The 13,610-nt window shown below is 45.1% G+C and overlaps 1 protein-coding gene across 3 annotated transcripts in view; it reads left to right on the top strand.

The window, feature by feature from the left end:
- The window catches only part of LOC138489441 (zinc finger protein 554-like), a 225,915-nt gene that overhangs the window by 177,528 nt on the left and 34,777 nt on the right, over window positions 1–13,610 (top strand). The gene's annotated exons all lie outside the window — the stretch shown is intronic.

The raw sequence follows: 13,610 nt of genomic DNA, 5'->3' as shown, positions 1-13,610 counted from the left end.
TGTGTGCAGCTGGTGTGGTTGTTGGATGATAGCTGCTTCATAGCGGTAGGTGTGGTGCTGAGGAAATCAGTTGGATGTGTTCAGTCTGGAGGGTGGACACTCAGACTGAGTTCTGGCTGCGTTAGGCCTGAGGAGACGCCTAAACTAGCCGGAATATGCTCAGCTAGCTCTGTTTTATTAGGATGATGAGGTGTTCGTGGGGTCATGTTAGTATGAGAACAGCAAGGTCGAATGTGTTATAGCATAGCTGTGTTCTAGTTGAATGATGGTGTATTGGAGAGAGTAAGTGTAGTAGTGTGATATGGTGGTTTAGCAGTGAAGCGCTTGCTGTCAGGCACGAGAGCAGGACAGGGGATGTACATAGCTGCATACGTATATAAAGCGACCGGATGAATAGGGTAACAAGGAGATACAGGTACATAGCAGTCGTTCTGTCTTCTTCGTCCGCTTCATCCGTTCCATCTACTTTATCACTTCATCACTTCATTCTCTTCGTCCAATCCGTCCGTTCTATCCAAACCGTCCATCCAATCCGTCCGATCCAATCCGTCCGTTCCATCCAATCCGTCCATTCCATCCACTTCGTCCGTTCCATCCACTTCATTTGTTCCAATCAGTCTATTCGTTTTAGTTACACTATTCGTTTTAGTCTTTCAATCTGTTCGATCAACACTCTTTGCTCTTTTGTTTTCTTTGTTCCACAACCTTGGGTGTCTGTTTATTGTGGCTATTTACTCCGTTTATTCCAAGCGTCGATTTTTTTAACAGAAGAGCCATGTTGTCAGTAGTTTGCGGAATGACATGTAGTCTTCGGTGAGTCTAATGCGGGGTGTAAGCGAGTTCCACAGGGTGGGGGCCAAGGCTGAGAATGATGATCCTCCTAACCTGATTGAGTTGGTTTTTGGTATCACTAAGAGGAGGCCAGAGCTCGATCTTAAGAGTGCACGGTGGTGGTAGGGTTTTAGTTTGTTCTGTAGGTATAGAAGTCCGGTTTTATGCATTGCTCGGTGGGAGATGCATAAGGTTTTGAAAGTCACCCTTCGTCAAACCGGGAGCCAGTGGAGAGTTCTGAGGGCTGGAGAGGTGTGATCTCTTGGGCCAAGTGCTAGAAGCAATTTGGCTGCAGCGTTTTGTGCTCTTTGTAGTTTGATGAGGTGGTATGCTTGGACCCCGACGTAGAGGGAGTTGGCATAGTCCAGTCTTGACATTACACTAGATTGGACAGCGGCGAGTCTGTTGGGAAAGGAGAGGTACAGAAAAATGCACCTAAGAATTTTGAGGTGGTAAGGGCAGGACTTGGAGACATTGTTGATTTGGTATGAGAGGGTTAGGTCAGAGTCGAGAGTGCATCAAAGGTTTTTTACTGTGGTCGAGTGGTTGGTGGATTACCCATGGATGTTGGCCATGGTAGAGGGTGGGGAAGAAGCTCAGTGTTGCCGCACACCATGATTTCGGTTTTAGTGGGGTTTAAGAGGAGGTCGTTGGTGGTCATCCAGCGATCAATGTCAAGGAGGCAGGCAGAGAGGTCGGGCTGACAGTTGGGGTTTGAGTTGAGGAGTTTTAAGATGAATTGGGTGCCATCAGCGTAGTTATAGTACAGGATACTATGCGAGCGGATTCATCCCGGGAGGGTGGACATGTAGAGGTTGAATAGGAGGGCTGATAAGCACGCTCCTTGTGGAACTCCGGTATTCACTGGTCGGGCGGCGGAATCAAAGGAGGAGAGGAGGGTTATGAGGAAGAGCAGGAAGGACCTGGGTGCAGAAGAGCATAAGGGCCTAGGGTGAGGAAGAGTATAAGACACTGTGATGAAAAAGCGCATGAGGAATTGTGAAGAAGAGCATGAGGGACGGCGACGAGGAGGAGCGTAAGAGACCAGGATGAGTAAGAGCACAATGGCCCTTGACGAATAACAGCATGAGGGACTGGGATGAGGAAGGGCACAAGGTACCACAGCACAGAAAAGCATGAGGGACCTCAATGATGAAGACAATGAGATAAGGCAAAGAAGAAGAGCATGAGGTGCCGCAATGAGGAATGGCATGGGGACCGACGAGGAGTAAGAACACAAGGGATTGCGGCATGGGTAACAATGAAGAGTATGAGAGATCATGTTATGACAATGAAGATTACTTTCACATCCTTACTGTTCATGGCCTATAAGAATGTCATTGTAGTTTCCCTTGTTTCTTCCCTTGAAGTGCTTTGAAACACAGTGTGTATAGGCGCTATATAAATAAGCTATCATATATCACATCATATCATACTATAGACCAGGACAATTAAGAGCTTTATGGACTGGGACAAGAGGGAGCATGCTGCACTGCAAAGAGGAAGAGCCTGAGAGACTGGAATGTGTGATAGCATGAGGGATGAGAAAAAGCACAAGGGCATATGATGAGGTGGAGCACAGAAGGCTAGGAGGAGCACAAGGGACTGAGAAGTGGAAGAGCACAAGGGCCCAGGACAAGAAAGAGCACAAGAGACTGGGATGAGGAAGAGCACAAGACTGCAGTGAAGAAAAGCATGAGGAACTCCAAAGAGGAAGAAGCACAAGGGTCCAGGATGAGGAAAAGCATGATGGACTGGTGCCGGTGCTTCAGTGACGACCATGCCGGTAGGGGCCTGAAAACCCAACAGGTCAGGCTTGCCCTGGGATCCGTGGACCGTATCGGCATTGTTGTAGTATGGCGGTTCGGAAAAGGAGCCGGTACGTTGCTACCTTTTCATGATGCCTTTGCCACAACAAACGCCAGTATATAAAACCTTTTCATGCTGGCTGTGCCCATACATGTTCATGCAGACTTCCCTAAAATATGCCCCTATTACCATATAAGGACTCCTAGGCACTCAAAGTGCCATGCCACAGAAAAAAAGCATATCCAGGATGGCTATACCAAGATCACACATAAATTTACTTTAACCCTTGATGCAAAGTACAAAGATGGCATGACACACAAATAATATTTTGCTAGATTGGAGCCACCAATGTAAGCCAGTCTAGCCACATAATAACCCTCATCATGTTTACTTTACCCTTGATGCCATGTCAAAAATGTCATGCCACATTACGAAAGTAAATGCAGAGAGGCACTATTAATTTAGGCCAGTCTAGCCATGTCATATTACTTATCATGTTTGCTGACACATTTAGAAATTATATGCAGGCTGACACTAGATGTGCACATCTGCATTATTGTGGCATGGCATTTTTTACTTTTCATCAAGAGTAAAGCAAACCTGATACTTGTTATTTATTACTTGGCTAAGGAGAGCACAGAGCCACGATTATAGACTGTTTTTAAAACATGATGGAAACGAGGGCAGGGCTAAGTGTGAGTGAAGTCAGGAGATCTGGAGGCAGACTGCAGACCTAGCAACACCCCTGGCCCTCACACTTCCCTTCGGCTCTCTGCTCCCTTCTTCTCCTGCACCTTCTTTCCTCTCTTTGGTCTCCATTACCTCCTCTAAGCGCTCCCCCCCTCTCTGCTTTCTCACTGCTCCTTCACCTCCTCACCACAGTGTCATGCTCTGCTTTCTTGCCTTCCTCACCGCTCCATTGTGCTCTAACATGCACCTCTGTCCCTGTACTCCACACTCCCACCAGACGCTTTGCTGGGGTGGCTATTGTCACAGGTCCTTGATTGGGGATGAGCTTGCACAACCTTGGTATTCGAATGTGAATTTGAATCAATTGTATATCACTGTTAGTTAAACTTGGGGTGCATACCCACTATTGAGAGTGCCTCTGTGATGTAGCACTATATAATCCAAGAAGAAAGACCTTGGCCGTGAGGCCAGCGGTGTGGGCTGCACACCCTAATAACCACAGTGAGGTGGTATAATTTGGTGATTATTGTACTTAAATTATTGGTATCTTGTTATCACTTTTATCACATTGTTACAGTTACCGCAACTCATACACGGGTATGTGCCCGGATGTTTGTCTGGTAATTTCTGTTTTCTGTGTCTTTGGCTATGTGTATTTTCCAATAGGTTTCTCAGATTGTTGCTTTTTTGGTATGTGAACACCGGGTGGGGGGGTCGCAAAGAGATCTTATGTTCTGTTGTCATTCTGCAAAATATCCCACCTTTTTAAAATGCTGTCTTTTATTTGTCGACTCTGTATTGAGTATTTCGTAACAAAAACCAACTCTGGACTGTCTCGTTCTGGTCTTTTGGATAACAATTGTGCATGATCCTGTGTGTTAGTTTTAACATGGGCTGCTGATAAATCTTCATCCGGATAACTTGTGTCCTATAATTGTGAGACCGTGCTGCAAATCTGCATTGGCCTACCCCGAGTGGGCGATCATGTATCAGTCTTTGACAAACTCCTGGGGGGTGTGGATCACTATGTCCCCCTTTTTTTGTATCTCAGGGCCTTTGTGCACTGTGTTACTTCTAGATTACTCCTAACAACATACTCCTATCTTACTCCTATGGACACATTAACATAAGACACAAAGAAAACACATGAATCGAATCAAACAATAGAAACACTTTTATACATGCACAGTAAGGCATGATGCAAACAATAATATAATGCAAATATCGAATTTGCACTTTTTATGCTTTTGGTGCAAATCTACCATGCAGTTCAATAACTATAAGCCTTACAGGCTTCTAATGCAAGCCTGTGATTAGGTGGATCTATCATGTCTAATGCAATATACATATGGCAAGTGTCAGCATTCAGCATTCCGCTCTAATCCACACCATTCCTTACTCTCTCTCTCTCTCTCTAAGACAATCCCTGTCTGATTTCCCCTTCTCCAAACCCAAAGCTCTGTGTGAGTATCTACCCTAATCAATCAGTTTAGGCCATAACCCATACTTCCCATTTGCAGGTGCAGGCTTCCCTTGGTCTCATCTCGAATGTGTCCCATCTCTGCCCTCTCCAGCCCCCTTTGACAAGTCTGTTCACTCGAACTGCCTCAAGCCTCTGCCAAGCTCATCGATTTCTACCAAGCTTCCGAACTCCCAAAGCCATCGGATTCTGCTGCACCAAAAACACCTCTCCCTCAATGGCAACTTCCTTTCATTCGCTTCTCCATCTCATGCCAACCAGACGTCTCTCTATCTTATCGAACTCGAACTCCTAGTTCAATTTCAGGCTTCCAGTTATAGTGTCATTTCACGTCACACTTTCTCCATGGTTACATGTCTCTCTCTAAGCTAAGATTCACTTGTCTGTCTCTGTCAGCATTTCTAAATCCAAGCAGTGCCTAAAAGTCTGTGTTGCATGTACTTTCACTGCGTGTTCTGGTCAATCACTGCGTGTTCTGTCATTGCGATATTTGTCATCATATCTACTAGCATATCTCCTTCTGTCTGCGAAGCATCCTACCATCTATTTCTAAATTCAAATCCATTCAAATCCCTCTATCCTTCTCGTGCATGTCTCTGTGAGCCAAACTCTCCTCCCTCCATATGGTGCTGCCCCCAACTTTTCTCTCTTTGCGAAGCACAGCCAGCCATGCTGATAAGCCTCCTTCGCCTTCCCCACTCGGACAAAGTTCATGTTATCTGTCTGTCTGCCAAGCAAATATTTACATTCCTTTCTTCACACTAACTCATAACAACTTCGCACTCCACGGCTCTTCTGTGTCTCATTCAGAATGGCTTTATAATGCCATAGGCCTTATTCTTTCTCTAGTGCTTACTCTCTCACACAAACCCAAGCACTATCTATAATGCAAACTTCTTTGCATATTCTAAGTGCAATGCATACGTGTCTCTATACATGCATACATAATACATAACAACATATCTCTTTATGTGTCTCTACAAATATAACAATGGGCCTCATTACAAGTAGGGCGCAAAGGGATACCGGGCACCAGTAATGACACCGATGCCGGTAATCCCTTTGCGTCCTACTACGAGTTCCCTTTGCGGGTCCTTCCTTAATGCCTGCTTTTAGCAGGCATTAAGGACGGGACCCGCAAAGGGACACCAGGGTCAATAACGGTACCGTAATTTACAGTACCGTTATTGCCGCCTTCCTCCTTCCTATTGAGCCCTATGGGGGCTCAAATGGGAATGGAGAATGGCCCTGGTGAATGGGGAATTACCGGTCCCTCCGACTTCGGAATGGACCGGTAATTACTCCATTCACCAGGCCGGAGTCGGAGTGATTTTGGAGGCAGCCAGGCCGCAAATAGCGGCGTGGTTACCTCCAAAGTCGGAATGAGCCCAACCTGTCTCTAAATGGCACTACATGGCACTTCAAATATAACTGGCCTTATTCTATAAGCAAATGGCTAAATATATGTGGCAGTATAATGTGGCTAGTCTAATGATGTCACCACTTCAGTACTAATCAGAACTAAACAGGATGCAATGATGGAATGATGGGTAATGATTCCATAACAATGAGTAATGTTATGTAATGTATAATTATGTAATGTAAAGTATAAGCATCCTGTAACCAAGCTTTGAATCACCTTGCTGCTCATGCGCCCTCATACCCTCGGGTCTGGTGCGCAATACAAATGAATAAACTAAACTAAACTAAACTAATGATTCCATAATGATAACAACCCAGGCTTCTCCATACTATCAGGTTTCACATAATCTTTTGTGCCGTTTGCTCAGTTCAATTTCACACTCTATTGGATCACTCATGATTCTTTTTATCATTAACATTTGGCCATAGGGTAAATTCTGCAGGATGCTTGGTGAATAGAAGCTCATTCTATGAAGAAGATTATTCCTGTCTGTTTGCTTCGTGTATAGAGTTTTGAGATCTTTCGGCCTTCAATAATTGTTTGCACATGTAGATAGTGGACATTGGGGCTTCCTATCTCCATAGTAAATTGTAGACATCTATCAATATTATTTAGATATATCAAGAAGTAATTTAATTCTTCTTTATTGCCTGACCACACGCCAAAGACGTCATCTATGTAACGTATCAATTTATTTAGGTGACCTTTCCAGCGTGGGTTGTTGATTATGTGGGTGGTTTCAAAGTCGTACATAAAGGAGTTTGCATATGATGGCGCCATAGTGGCTCCCAACGCTGTTCCAGTTAGCTGTTTAGAGTAAACATCATTTTATTCAAAGCATGAATTTGTTGAGATGAACTTCAATAATATCATCAAAAACTCATTTTTAGCTCCTATTGGTCCTGCTTGTAATAAGTCTCTCAACTGCTTCCTGCCCCAGGTTGTGTGGGATACTCGTATATAGGCTTGCAACATCTATAGTAAATAGAGTGTCACTTGTTGTTAATATGATTTGTTGCAGAATTTGAAGAAAGTGAGTAGTGTCCTTCACATACGTAGATGTCTGTTGAATAATTGGTTGGAGGGAGTAGTCTATATTAGGTGTCGAGTGGTTGCAAAATACTTTCTGTGGCTGCTACGATCGGCCTTCCTGGTGGATTGTTGAGTTGTTTATGTATCTTGGGTAAGGTGTACAGATGTGGCATTTTTGGATAAGTGGTCCATAAATATGTCCTGGTTTTGTAGCTGATCCAGTTGTTCTCTAGTGCTGTCTCCAATATTTTTTCCAAATCTGCCTTGATATTCTTGTGGGATCTTCGGTCAGTAGTTCATATTTATCTTGATCTGACAGTTGTTTAAGACATTCTTGATGATATTGTCCAGTGTCTTGTATTACTATTACTCCGCCTTTATCGGCTGGTCTGATAGTTATTGTGTCATCTATGAACAGGTTTTTGATGAGGGATAATTCTCCTCTGCTTAGATTGTGCCTCTTCGGAGGATGAAATTGTATTTTTTTGAGATCACTTAACACCATGTTGTGGAAAATGTCAATAGAAGGCACGTTCTCTGGAGGACAGAAGGTGCTTTTAGGTTTGACTTCTACGTATTCTGTTTCTGGTACTGGTTCAGTAGAGGCGTTGCCTATTTCTGAGAAGAATGTCTTCAGTTTCAATTTGCGAACTAGTTTATATAGTTCAACCTTAGTACTAAACCTGTTGCAAGTTGGCACAAATTTTAGTCCTTTCTCCAATGTTTTAATCTCTTGTATTGATAATACTCTCTTTGAGAGGTTCACCACTAACTTAGATTCATTTGAAGTCGTGTCTTCATCCCTTGATCTTTTCCTCTTGCCTCTCCTTGTCCTCTTCCTCTTAACCCTAAAAAATCTCTTCCTTGTGGATTGGGAGTTTGTGTTGATCTTGTATTTACTCTTGATGTGCTAGCTGTTGCATTCTCTGTTGTGTGTTCTTCTACTGCTTCTGTATTGTCTGATTCTGAACTACTTTTGTCACTCGATTGTTTATTGGGTCTTTGTCCTTGATTGAGAGATTTGTCAGCCCATGTGTATACCTCGTTGTTTAAATAATCATAGGTATCCCTTCTAAACTTTCTTATTTTCCGAGCTTCCAAATCTTGTTTGTAGCTTTCGAGTTTGATGTTAATGTCAGTTAATATTTCTGCAAAAGATTCTGCATTGGTTATATCGGTTATGTCCTTTGATAGAACTTCTATCGCCTGCTCTAATTGTTCGATGTTCCTCGAAAGTTCTTTAATCGTTAGCAGTATTAGATCTAGCGAACATTTGTTCAAGATTTGTTCCCACTTCTCCACAAATACTCTGTTCTCTTTACATATCGTCGGACGTAAGGGTATTCTAAGCCCTCTTGGAATTTGCTGTGCCTTGTAGTATCTACTAAGGGTGACTGCATGCAATTTCCGATTGATGATTTTTCTTATAGAATATTCCAGTTGTTTAATTTTGCTTTGCAGATCTTTGTTTGTTGTAGTATGGACTGTGTCTTTGGTGAGACCAAGTATGGCGTCTGCCTCAGCGGCCGAAAAGCCGAGTGTTGTTGCTCTATTTTCTGTAAGAAATTCAATGTCTTCGTAAGACATAATGGTGTGCACCAGCTCAAAAAATCACGGATGTGAGATATGAGAACCTGATTGGGGGTGAGCTTGCACAACCTTGGTATTCAAATGTGAATTCGACTCATTTGTATATCACTGTTCTTTAAACTTGGGATGCATACCCACTATTGAGAGTGTCTCCGTGATGTAGCACTACATAATCCAAGAAGAAAGACCTTGGCCGTGAGGCCAGCGGTGTGGGCTGCACAACCTAATAACCACAGTGAGGTGGTATAATTTGGTGATTATCGTACTTAAATATTGGTATCTTGTTAAATAATTTGCTTCCACACATTCATAAGGTGTAGTTATCTAAATTCTATTTATTGTTAATTTATACGGCAGACATATCGCAATTTCTGGCCTATGCATTTCGGGCAATAATGTCCTTCATCGGGGCCTTTGATAATATATATTTCTCATATCAGACTATAGTCATCAGTCATCATACATGATGATATGCATGCAAATATTCATATCATAACAAACAAATCATAAGTATCAACCGAATACCCCATTGTGGTTGTACAATTCCAACCATGTAGTTTGTCAGTATCACAAGGATATATTATTTGCATAGATCTACAGTTATAAGATTTGCCATTCACATTCGCATTAGGGTTCATGAGCACACATGTATGTACATATCTTTATTTCACAGGCTAGATTACATGCTGTGCATAGGCCAACATCTAGTGGAAGCTGCATTATATATATTATAGTTTGTTCTTCGAAACTCGAAAATGGGCATCGACTTAGGGCGTGCCAGTAATAGAATCTCTAGTGTGACGTTCACTGTCCCCATGATCCCTCACGCGTGTAGGACCCTCCAATTATTTTTTTCCGCCATACTTGTCGGAAGCATAGTTGCGGAGTTCCCTGGCTTTTAGCCATTTGTCATTAATTACTCAAAAATTCCCTGTTCCTCTTATCCCACGTCGAGACTCCAAAGATTGACGCTGGTATTGAAGAACAAACAGCCATTGAGACTGCACGATGGACTTTGGGCATCGGAAGGCCTCTGGCCTCGGCCCTGCAAGTAGGGAGAGTGGGGGGGTGGACATACTCACACTCGTTTATTTCCTACATACACTCGCACGCTACCGTAAAATAACATATGGAGAGTTCTCCATTTAAAATCTGCCCCAAGTGCAACCGTAAGTTCCCTTGGGTAGATAAGCATAACACCTGTAATCTCTGTTTGCCTAGGGAGCACCCCGAAGCCAATTGCAAAGCATGTAAGCTCTTTAAAGCTAAAACACTTAAGGACCGCTCCACCAAACGTTGGGCCCATTACGCCAGGCAACTCGTTGCCATGGATGCTGTGTGTTCCTTCAGTGATGGCAGCAACGCTGCCGTTTCGGACGGCGAGGGCACTGGAGTGTCGTTAGACACCCAAGCGCGAGCCCCTGACCTCGGAGGACTGTCCGGCGGGGCAGTTATGGGGACCACTCCCGGCGGCATGAGCGCTACCCACACATCTACATCTAAACACACTAACCCCTCCTGAGAATCGACACGCGTGTCGAGCGATCGGCAGAAAAAGGCACAAAGAGAGCAGTCCGCAGAATCGGTGTCCTCTGGGCGTTCCAGGTCTCGATCGCCTCATGACACACAGCAACCGTCTACGATTGCTAAAGGTGCCACGCTTCCTAAAGTCACAGAGGTATGGTCGTCAGAAGACAAAACCGACCTCCACCCCCAAGCAGCACGTTCAAAGTCGACTCCGACAGTTCGTTCTACATCTGCCTCCGAGTCTCAACATCCCCCCTCTAAATCTTTAGACCCTAAAGATTCAGGGAAGACCAAGGAGTCAGGGAAACATGCCTCCATACATGGTAAAGGGGACAAACAGAAAAGACCATCTGAACACCAGGTTCAGAAGGACAAACATAAATCTTCTGAAAAAAACCAAGACCTCTGTCACTAGGCCTAAGGTTGTCCCTCCCACTCCAGAGGATATGGGAATTGAAGATGAACCTCAACAAGAGGTGGTCATTCCCAGTTCCAAGGATTGGAGCGCTGAAGACATTGACAGAGTGATGAGGAGAATGTCTTTTTATGGCTAACAATTACAAGAAAAATCCTGATTACTTTTTGAGCTATCAGAATACCCCTACTACCTCTACTCCGTCTGGATTCAAAGACCCTCAGCCTCCTAGTAAGAGACCTCGTACTGAGACTCCAGTTCAGGGCCTGATTTCAGACCCACTCACTATTCAACCTTACCATCAGTATGCTGAAGATCCAGACATACATATACTGGATGACCAGGCAGGGGTCGAATATTATGGGGACAATGAGGACCAGGATGAGGAGGAAGACGAGGCAGAGGCCTATAGTCTCGACTCCCCTATTCCCAAGGATCCACCGGTCAATGACTCACCTGTGGATAATCAGCCATTACTGAATGAGGTCTTAGCTAAAGCTGCAGAGCACTTTCAGATAGACACTTAAGGGGCTCAAGAAGAGAGGGACTTTGCAGAGGAAATTATGGGGGATAGGAAATCCGTTGCCCAAGCCATACCAATTCTGAAATCCATTCAACGCAGAATTGATCCCTCCCTCCTCACCCCTAACCTTACCCGGGCAGTCAACCCAAGAATAAAGAAATTATTCAGGGCCGTCCCCTCCGACCCACTTTATGTAGGGGGTCATCTTAAACCTGACTCATTGGTGGTCACAACCACCAGAAAAAGGGCGGGTACACCTCTAGCATCCTCGGAAGCTCCCCCAGACAAGGAGAGCAAAAGGATATATGGGCTAGGAAGGAAAGTGGCTTCCACCTCGCTTACCAGGCAAGAATTGCTAATACCACCACTCTGCTGGCAAGTTACTATTGTCACCAATGGGAGCAGGTAGCTGCCCTCATTGCCTCCTCACCTGAACCTCTAAAGGGCCAGTTGGCCCAGATTGCGTTAGAAGGAAGATCGGTGTCCGGATGCATTCTCAAGGCGACTTGACGCAGCAGACAATGCAGGCCGGTTCATCGCAGAGAGCACAATCATCAAGAGACACGCTTGGCTAAGGCAGTCGGGGTTCAAACCCGAGACACAAGCCACTCTGATCGACATGCCGGTGGAACCAAATGTCTTGTTTGGGAAAGCGGTGGAAGAGGCACTCAAAACAGCAAAAGACGAATACGAGACCCTTGGACAGCTAACCAATAAACCCACGAACCAACGAGGGAATAATAATTTTCATCGCTCCTGCGGCCAAAATTCCCAGAGAGGGTTCAATTACTCCCAAGGGCAAGGTACATCGTGGTGAAACAACCAACAGGCTACCCAGAATTTCGCCAGAGGTCGGAAAAGGGGCCGTGGTAGAGGGAGAGGCAGTCCAAGTAGAGCCGGTACGCCTCCCAACAAACAGCGACGCTCTGCTCAGGGTCCCTTCCCATGCATCTCCAGTAGGGGGGCGCATTTCCAGCTTCACCCACGCATGGGAAGGGATCACATCAGACAGATGGGTGCTGTCCACAGTGTCCACGGGATACTGCATCGAACTGTTGGAGCGCCTCCCCGACCATCCTCCAAGACAGAAAATACACTACTTGGAGCACCAAAGAATACTCCTCGAGGAGATCATCATTCTTCTTGCAAAGGACGCGATAGAACTTGTCCCGGGCAACCAGGTAAACAAGGGTATTTATTCAACTTACTTCCTTGTGCCAAAAAAAGATCTAACAATGCGCCCAGTATTAGACTTACGCCTTGCAAACAAGTATGTCAAGCCTCAAAAAGTTTGCATGACTACCCTCCAAGAAGTAATCCCCCTACTAAAAAAGGGAGATTACATGGCAACATTGGACATGAAAGATGCCTATTTTCATATTTCCATGTTCCCAGTACACAAAAGATTCTTGCGCTTCAAGGTGGACAGTCAGCACTAACACTTCAAGGTTCTGCCCTTCGGTATAGCCTCGGCTCCAAGGGTATTCACCAAACTACTGGCGGTGGTGGCGGCGCACCTACGCAAGGAGGCAATTGCAGTGTACCCTTACCTGGACGACTGGCTCATCACGGGGGAGACCCCAGTAATTTGCAGATCCAACATCCAAAGAACTATCGACCTCCTCTTCGAATTGGGCTTCTCAATCAACGAGAAAAAATCAAGCCTGGTGCCAAGCACCTCCAAACAGTTCCTAGGAGCTGTTCTAAACACCCAAGAGGGGTTGGCCTTTCCATCAGAGGAAAGAATTCGAAATCTGTTGCTGCAAATTCCTCAATATCAGTCCGGTCGTCAGATAAGGGTTCGCAAAGCGATGTGTTTGGTAGGCATGATGGCGTCATGTATTTACCTGGTTCCCCACGCGCGCCTGCGCATGCGACCCATGCAGGAATGGTTGGCGAAACAGTGGTCTCAGGCAAGTGGTCAGTGGGACGATCTAGTGGTCGTTTCGCCAACACTAGTACAGAGTCTTCGCTGGTGGACAAGAGAGAATCTTTCAAAGGGGAAACCCTTTTACGATCCAGAAATACAGGCTGTAGTCACTACAGAAGCGTCCCTCTCAGGATGGGGAGCACACTTCCTTCACCACACAGCGCAGGGCCTCTGGTCTCACACAGTGGCCAAGAATCACATCAACCTGCTAGAGCTTCTGGCAGTCTTCAGAGTGCTCCTAGCGCCAAATCTGTCCAAGCTTGCCCAGAAAATGTTGATATGGGCACTCAGACGGAACTTTTACCTGTCATCTCAACATGTTCCAGGGGATCTCAATTCACTAGCAGACGCTTTAAGCAG

Source organism: Ambystoma mexicanum, chromosome 9 (assembly GCF_040938575.1).
Source record: "Ambystoma mexicanum isolate Mex_15411 chromosome 9, UKY_AmexF1_1, whole genome shotgun sequence".
Classification (NCBI taxonomy): Eukaryota; Metazoa; Chordata; class Amphibia; order Caudata; family Ambystomatidae; genus Ambystoma; species Ambystoma mexicanum.
This window is presented reverse-complemented; position numbering and strand designations above follow the sequence as displayed.